Source organism: Furipterus horrens, unplaced genomic scaffold (assembly GCF_987537825.1).
Source record: "Furipterus horrens unplaced genomic scaffold, mFurHor1.1.pri manual_scaffold_15, whole genome shotgun sequence".
Lineage (NCBI taxonomy): Eukaryota > Metazoa > Chordata > Mammalia > Chiroptera > Furipteridae > Furipterus > Furipterus horrens.
Genome location: NW_028327185.1, coordinates 17,461,925 through 17,470,894, shown reverse-complemented (window position 1 = coordinate 17,470,894; position 8,970 = coordinate 17,461,925). Strand labels below are relative to the sequence as shown.

Here is an 8,970-nt window from a genome sequence, read left to right as displayed (position 1 = left end):
GAGGAAACTGAGGCTCAGGGAAGTGACTTGCCCAAAACTAGAGAGATAGAAAATTCTAGAAGTGGAATTTAATTAGTTATTTATTTGGCTTAATCCCTTCACCTTTTTCAACCAGCCCCCTCTCTATCCCTCCCCTCTGACAGCTATAAGTTTGTTTCTGTTTTGTTAGTTTATTTTGTTCATTAGATTCCACATGTAAGTGAAATTACATGGTATTTGTCTTTATCTGACTGGCTGATTGCACTTGGCATAATGTTCTCCAGGTCCATCCATGCTGTTGCAAAAAGTAAGATTTTCTTCTTTTTGATGGCTGAATAGTACTCCATTGTGTAAACGTACCACAGCTGTTTTAGCCACTCTTCCACCAATGGGTACTTGGACTGCTTCCATATCTTAACAATTGTAAATAATGCTGCAATGAACATAGGGGTGCACGTATCCTTTCGACTTAGTGTTTTGAGTTTCTTTAGATAAATTCCCAGAAGTGGAATTGCTCGGTCACATAGAAGCAGAATTTAACCTTAGCTTTATCTACATCAAAGTTCCTCACCACGGCTAAGTCTCTGGGGAGCCAACGATAGAAGCGTGGCCCTGAGCAATCATTTTGTGACTATAAATCAGGGCTGGTACTTGGCAGACTGTGAGGCAGGTGAGGTTTTCCACCCACTGGCCTCTCCCGTTTGTCCCCAGGAAAGCAGGATGGCTGTGTGGTGGTGTATTCAAGCCAGATTCTGTCGCTGTCCAGACCTTTGATCCTAGGCAAGTTCTTCAAAAACTCGCAAGTTATTCTTTCCTCCCATTTGTAAAGCCCTTCAAGGGGGCTGGGGGGCTTGAAGACATGCTCTCTTAACTGCCAGGAAAATATTAATAGTCATTCCTTGGGACTTTTGAGAGCAGTGACTGAGAAGACAGGTGGAAAACACCAGGTGCATGGTGTTCACAAATGGCTGCCGTCGTTGCTGCGAGTCTTTCCCTCTTCCCTTCCCTAGGCTCCCTCTTCACCACCCTACCCTGTCTGCCCTGTGGACCCTGCTGGTCAGCCCTGAGCCCCGTCCTACTGTGCTAATGTCATGGATTACTCTGCTCTAACCCGGACGGCTTCTGCGCCCATTTCCGGGAGCACCTATTCTAATGGGCAGCCTGAGTCTCTGACCAAGAGGAACATCATCTCTGACTCTCGGCGCAGACTGTCAGCGGTCTCACACACCAGCAGCATTCATCCAAGCTAGGGCTGGCAGCTGAGACAGTTAACTCCTGATTCATTAATTTAATCAAGACTTTGCCAACTCATAAATCGTTCAGGCATGCCATTAACTCAAAAGACCTCTTGCTGGCTAATTGGTTAAGTGATTCCTAAAATTGTTTTAATGAACTGTGCTGCAGTCGGATTCAGTGATTATTTTGCTTTTTCTATCACTAAGAGGAAGGCACATGAATATGTGAAAAAATTTAAGCGAAGCGACTTAGGTTATGATCTGGAATGTGTTAGCTCGCCCTGGCCCAGGGTAGGGTGTTAAAGCCACTTGCCTCATCTCACACATTCTGCCTGGGTCATATGTCACAGGGACACAGTGGTGCAGACGTCAATAAAGGTGGATAAGCTCATCACTCTTACGTACAACATCTACGAGCCACAAAACACCAGGCAGTGGTTGGCAGCCTGACAACAAAATCCGTCTTGCTGCCAGGTGATGCCACCTCTTGTAGACATGGACGTCATCCCGCTCACCTATCTCCACGGCCCACCCCTAGTGTCTGCTGCCATGTGTCTTTTAGAAAGGATCCAGAGGGGACTGTGAGTGCTTTATAGGCTCCTGTGTCTGCAGAGGTGAGCAAAGGGAGACCAAGATGGATAGTAGCTCTGATGTGACCTCCTCATGACCCTGGAGCTCATAAAACAGGAAGCAGGAGAAGGAGGCTGAGAGAGAGAAAAGCAAAGAGACACAGAGAAAGTGCTAGTAAAAGAGAAGAAATGATGAAAGAAAGAGAAAGATGCCTAGAGCAAGTGAAAGTCGGTAAAAAGAGGTAGAAGATGATTAAAGAGGAAGCCAGAAATATAAACATAGAAAGAATTAGGAATTACGAGATAAAGAGAAAGAAAGATAAGGAGAAAAAGAGAAATAGAATGTAAAAGAGAGAGTAAAGGAAGACAGAGATAGTGAGAGAGGTGGAGAAGGAGGGAAAAAAGTGTGGAGGGGGACATAAATTTTGCCAAGATAATATCAATATTCTATTTACTTGCTCTGATGTTAGTCCTTAAAGAGAATTCCAGAGCTCACTGAGGAATTCTGTCCATCCTCTCACATTCCAAACGTTGTTTGGGTAATGACTTCATTGCTAAATCCCGGCTCGGTGTGACCTGCCATTTGTACTACCCAGGTCCATATCTGCAGTTGAGTTTGTAGAGTGTTCACAGGCGACACACAGCACCTGCTCTGTTTCTTCAGTTGTGACCAGCGACTTCCGCCCTTTGTACAGCAAACTTTCCCAGGCTACTATAGAACACTTCTGCCGTCTCAGGAGCCCCATGGCCCCCTGCCACGCAGCAGAGGACTTGAGCAAGTTTGACAAGGAGAGGACTTTGGAAAGTCACGCAGCTCAGTTTGGGCCCAGAAGACCGTGGAAAGTTACTTGTCCCGATGACATAAATGTCTTAATAATATCCTTACCGCCTATCATTCCTTGGTCCTTAAAAGTCTGGGACACTTTTCTTATTTAACTTTGAGTTTTCCTCTGGGCTCTAACTTACAGACACTGAAAAAAATAGGTGGGGAGTATGTATGAATAGCCATGGTAATATTCATTATCCTGAAATCTAATTTTTCTAATATTAATATAGCCCCTTTCACCATTTTTAACTTACTGTTTGCACAGAATATCTTTTTCCATCTTAATCCCTGGTCAACTCTTAGCATCCTCTTTTGGAATTGCAGAGTTCCCACACAAAAGTGATTCTCAGTGCCTTGCTCACTCCTCTGGGTTCCCTTCTTTTGAATTAACCAAGTAATTTTTTACTGCTCTGGTAGGTCCCTATTGCCCTCAAATTATGTACACATAGTTTTCCAGCCTTTGGAGAAAGGTTTCTCCAAACTTTCCTGTCACCATTGGAAATAGAAGTCTACCCCCACCCACTCTCAAAGAAAGAAATGGGCCAAACACTTTGACCCGGTCTCCAGGGCCTAAGTAGAATGTCGATTATTCTTTGTCCTGCTCATCTGAATTATTGGTTTGTCTGGTGAGCCCAAACGCTGGCTCTCTTGGGCCCTAAACTCAAACCGCCTGAGATCACCTGTCTGTCCTTGGGCAAGTTACTTAGCGTCTTCGTCGCTTGTAAACCATAGGTAGCAGGGCCACTATGAGCGTTAAATGAATGTGTTAATGAACAGAATGGTCTAGCTTGTAGTGAAATTTCAATATACATATATATATATATCTGTGATAATCTTTACTTGCTTAATTTGGGGATATGCCTTAAAATACGACCTAAGCTTCTTTTATTCTCAGACCAGATAAAAACCAATGACCGTTTGTATAGTAAGAGACTCTGATTTTGAAGATTAAGTATCTAAACCACAGATCAGCAAAGAAGATGAAACTCTTTTCTCAAAAAGAGTTTAGATTGCAGAACAGTTCCCGAGCAGTATATGCTGTTTTCTAGTAGCGTGATAATGACAAATGATAGCCAGGCACCTCAGTTCGCTCCTCTGCAAAATAGCGCTATTATAATGCCTGCTCTGGCTGCTTTGGGGGGCCGTGATAAAAGTCACAGCTGTGAAAGTACTCAGAAGTCACAGCTGTGGAAGTACTTTAGAAATTGCGAAGTGCAATGGGAATATGTGTGTGATTATCTGTGATCATTTATGAAAGCCACCTATACAAAAATTCCTGAAGCTTCTTATTTAAAACATCAAGATCAGAAGTCAAATCATAAGGGGTGTTTGTACTTGGGCGCACGCTCACACACGCACACACACACACACACATACACACACGCACGCACACAGAATTTGCTTGCTGAAAAGAGAAAGAAATATCTGCCAGCTGATTTCAATCTTTCACGTGAACACCTCCGCTCCAGCAGTCCCGCCCGGAGCCAGCAGCTCATCCTGTAACAATGGGGGAAGTAGAGCCCGATCTGTCTGCCTCTGGTCCTTGGCTTATTGAACACTGATGAGCCCAAAGCTGAACGACTCAGTCACCCAACATCCTCTCTCCTCACCAGGGGACTGTGGCTATCAGTGGGGTGATGAGCAAGAGGAATCAAGATGGGAAAAGACGAGCAGCTACTCACCAGACAATGGCCATTCCCGCCCCCACATCCAAGCCACCTGCTGCGGGGGGGGGGGGGGGGGGACATTACGAGAACCTCATTTTCATTCATCAAAGCCAAACCAGCCTGACAATCAGCCGAGTCTCCCTAATTTTGTGTCTGATGGCGGAATAAAAAGCTGAAGCCACTGAAAGGCCACATCTGTTCAGTGAATCCACAGCCTCAGAACCAAATCAAAACAAATGTGCTCACACAGCAGGGACCCCTCCCATGGAGACACCGCTCACAAGTGCCTCTCTGTCTCCACCAGGTGATCCGGTCAGCTTATGAAAGCCACGTACTGCCATTGGGGAACCCGGGGGTCTCCAGAGCCCAACCGTCACTGAGCTGTATCATGTCAGGATGCCCCGCAGACTCCCAGCCTAAAGCCATGAGGGACGGAGGCCAATTAGGCTCAAGGGCTCCCATTCCTGGGGTCTCCTTTCTTCCAGGTCCCTGTCCATGGGCTCAGCAGGAATGTAAGTCTGCATCATCCTCCAAAGTCTGGCTCAGCAGACCCCTCCATAGGTTTTCTCCGTCTCCCAGCACAAGCCCGTGGCCTCTGTCTCTTCCCACAACAGTTTTGTGAAAACCTTGACCACAATAGCCTCAGGGAATTTGTGAATTCTCTGCAAGTTCATGCACATTTTTGTTTATGGGCATCTGTACATTTTTCCCGAGGAGAAGAAAAACAATAACTTTTATCAGATCTGAGAGCGAGGTCTATGCCCTATGAACCTTTAAGGACAATATGAATGCGGCTCTACTACAGCACCCCCTCTCTAGTGCAGGATGTGCTGTGAGGGACAATTCTCAGCCTGTCCCCCTTGCTAATCAAGCAAAACCTCAAAGGCGCTGCCACCACGGTGCAACCCGAAAGGCCGCGCTCACTAAATACTTGTTAGATCAATGTTGGGTAAATAACGTCTCTCGGCTTTCGGAAAGGCTGGGCCAGGAGGACTTGAAAGGCACCAAACTCAAGCTTTTTCCAGGACGAAGGGTACTTAAAACCACCCACTGACGCCCACAAATGCAGACACACAAGCCTGCTGGCCTGTCGCGGCCACCTCACAGAATCCCACCCCCAAGCCCTCCCACAGAGCAGGGCTCTTAGGTGTGAAAGAGCTCAGTCACAACTCATAGAACGGGCTACAGAACCACGGAGTCCCTCCCTGACACCTTTGCTCTTTGACCGGCTCAATTTGCCGCCCTCACGGCCGCTTTTCCCCACCTGCCCCAAGCCTGGCGACACAGCTCCAGATGGAGGGCGCTCTCCCACCCACATATGGCGTGGGCCTCGGCGCCGCTCCTCACCTCCGGGAGATGAGCACCCCACGGCCCCTTACCTATAGAAGTTCTTCTACATCTCGTTCAGAGCAGGCCCCGCCTCTGCTCTCTGCTTCCTCCTCTTGGCCTAAGTGATAACCCAGCTGCCTGAGTGTCCTCGTCTCCTCGTCCACATGCGCATCATCTCCTTGTCCACCTGCGCATCATCTCGTCCACCTGCGCATCATCTCCAGGTCTCCCTTCGTGCTGTGTGCTGAGGAACACTGGGCCTCCAACTCACCAAGGCTCGTCTCTCACGTCTTCATTACGTTTTACTATGAAAGGGATCAGCTAGATATAAAAGTTAATGACAATATTAAAGTGAGTCCCCATACTCCCATGGGCTAGACTTCAACATTTCCCGTATTTGTCTGTGCACTGTGTCCTTGTTGAAATGTTTAAAGCAACGATCACATATCATTTACTTGAAATCCTTTGGGGCTGACTCTAAAATATAAAGACATTTTCCTACACAGCTACAACACCATACTACACCACACAAAATTACAGTGATCCTTTAACATCATTTAACACCAGTCTACATCCACATTTCCCTTGTTATCCCCCCAAAACGTCTTTTACAATTGGTTTCCTAGAGACAGAATTCCAACAAGGGCCACACTTCGCATTTAATTCTTAGGTCTCTGAAGTATTTTTAAATCTCAGCTACCACACCCCCCATTTCTGTCCCCGCACCATTACCTGGTGGCAGCAAATGTTTCGGGTGCTTTATAAGGCTCCCCTTCCTGGATTTGTTCGATCCCTCCCAATGTCATTTAACTTGTGCTTCTACGCCCCTCGTTTCTTGCAGACCAGAGGTTTCAAGAGCCTTAATTAGTTCTCAAACTTTGGTGGAAGCGGACTCACCTGGGAACTTGGTAGGAACACAAAGACCTAGGCCCTAACCTGCCTCGGTGAGCCCGGGGCTCCGTGCTCTTGATTCGCTCTTCAGGGTCCCCTGGCCTCATGGCCACAGGAGATGCTGCGCACTCCCGTCATATCACAACAGGGCACACATGTCAGATGCTCCACGTTAGTGACACTAATACTGGCCGTGGGTCCAGGGGGGTGACAGGCTGAACTCACCGATATCAAGTCTTATGTGCAGTCACGCCTTTCAGCCCATCTTGGTCTGAGTTCTTTTTCTTTTTTTTTGGACAATACAGTTTATTTTCTCATAAAAGTTCTACCAAAAATAGATTCTTCTTAACTTAAAAGTACAGGATTACGAAAGCAAAATCTGAGTTGTTATCATTCATTACATGTTTTACAAACAGCAGTGAAAGGAAGAATCAACAGAACGGACTCTATAAATATAAAAACGTTCACTTCAAAAGCCTGACCTTGTCCTTTAGGAACCTGAAGGCGGGGTTCTTGCCGATTTTCTTATCGAAGATGGCCAGGGGCTCCTCCTCGGATCTGTGATGGTCACTGGTCGCAGCACAGTCCTGAGCTAACACCTTTTCTCGTAGCTTTTTGATTGCCATTTCGTTGTCTGGGGCCCGCTTCAGAACCGCTTTAATCGTTCCCTTCCAGCTGAATTTACCTTTTGCAGGAGTAGCTTCGTGGTTTTCTGGTTTTCCGCCGCAGAATGTCCTGGGAACTTGATCTTTTTCTTCTTAGAATCCGCTTCAACTTCGGAGCGCTCCCGCTTGCGCTTCCCGGAGCCTCGGCCTCCTTCCGCGCTTTTTGGGCTTCAGGCTGTTTGAATTCTCTCGGTGGTTTTCTCACTTTAGCTCCTTCCTTTCTTCTCCCTGTTCTCTGCCGCTCCCCCTTCCTCCCCCTCTCGTTTTCCTTCACCGCAGCTTGTCCTTCCGCGGGGTCGCGTGCTTGGGAGGGGCCGCCGCGGCCGGACGTCTGCACGCGGCTTTGCCACGTGATCGCGCGGTTCACTGCCGGAAGCTGCGGGAGAGATAGTCCACACCTGCCCCAGGATCGATTCATTGTGAACTTTTAAACTGCTCTTCATCCAGTTCTGAAATTTTGTCTTTTTCCTGGGAATGTTGTCAGAACCACTAACCTGCTCTCAAAGTTCTCTCCCTCTGGGGCTGACACCGGGTCTTTTTATTAATTCGTTAATTTTCTGCAGCCACGCCTGCGTTTGACGCCGCCTCTGTGCGTCCTCCCTTCGGAGCCTTAGCCGCCGAACTTCTGATCCTCACCCACGCACTTCACGTGGCCTTGATAGTCGTCCCCCCAGAAATCTTTACCGCAGTCAATGCAAGAAAGGCGCTCGCAGTTCCCGCACATGGCCACGTGCTTTTCCACCTGTATATTTTCTTCACTGACTCACCACACGCGTTGCACGTAAAAAATACCATCTTCGGCGAAATGATTTAATATCCTCTATCCAACAGAGACTGGAAGTCTTGTCCCCTCGGCCGGCGGCCGCCAGCGGCTCTGGTCTGAGTTCTTCAGAACTTTTTCCCATAAGTTCTTTCCATTTTCTCCATGTCTTCAACTTCGACTCTCTCCACTTGCTCCTTAACTTAAAAAAAGAAAAGGAAAAATCATGCTTATCATAGTGTGGCTCATAACAACAAAGAAATAGATAAAACATAAATGTATAGAGAATTGGTTATACACTTCATTGAATAAAATGATGTGTGCAACCACTAGAAATTACATCACGCAAAAACATATGAAGACATGAAAAGATTCCTAATAAAATTTTACATAAAAATAAAGCTACAGAACAGTCATATAAATAAAAGTAATCATAGCGTGCATAGCTATATCATTTTCCCAAGAACAATCTCACAAGCAAAAGAACTGCTATAAATGCCCAGGCCTAGGAAAAAGCACAAGATAGAGTTAGATGTGATTTTATCTGGGTGATGGGATGAGTCAGAAATTTTATTTCTGTTTTTGGCTTTTCTAAAACAGGCACAGATTAATTTTGAAAACACAACACATTATTTCTCTTCTTGATCTGGTACCCTCTCCAAGTTAGCATCCAAATTATTTACAGTCCTTTACCCGTGCATTTCTTGAATGAGTGGCTGATGCTTATTTTTCCTGCACTTAAGTACCATTCAATCACTTCATGATCTGTTTCCAGTCCAAATAGACTCTTGATGCTGTTCTCTTCCAACTATGTGTCTGCCACCTGATCCCTGTTCTCACCTTGACCTCTCTGAAGCATTTGGAAGTGTTGACACTGTTAGATTCTTTCTCTTTCTTGAAAAAGCCTCCTTCCTTACCTCCCACAGAACTGTTCGTTTTCCTACAAATATTTACCGAATATTTGATATGTGCCAGGCGCATTCTAGGCTGCCGGAATGCATCAGCAAAAAGAAACAGACAGCCCTGACCAGTGCGGCTCAGTAGGTTGG

General features: G+C 46.4%; 1 pseudogene; it reads right to left on the bottom strand.

Moving 5' to 3' along the window:
• Positions 1–6,960: 6,960 nt before the first annotated feature.
• LOC149992465 (cell growth-regulating nucleolar protein pseudogene) lies at positions 6,961–7,956 on the bottom strand (annotated as a pseudogene).
• Positions 7,957–8,970: the final 1,014 nt, after the last annotated feature.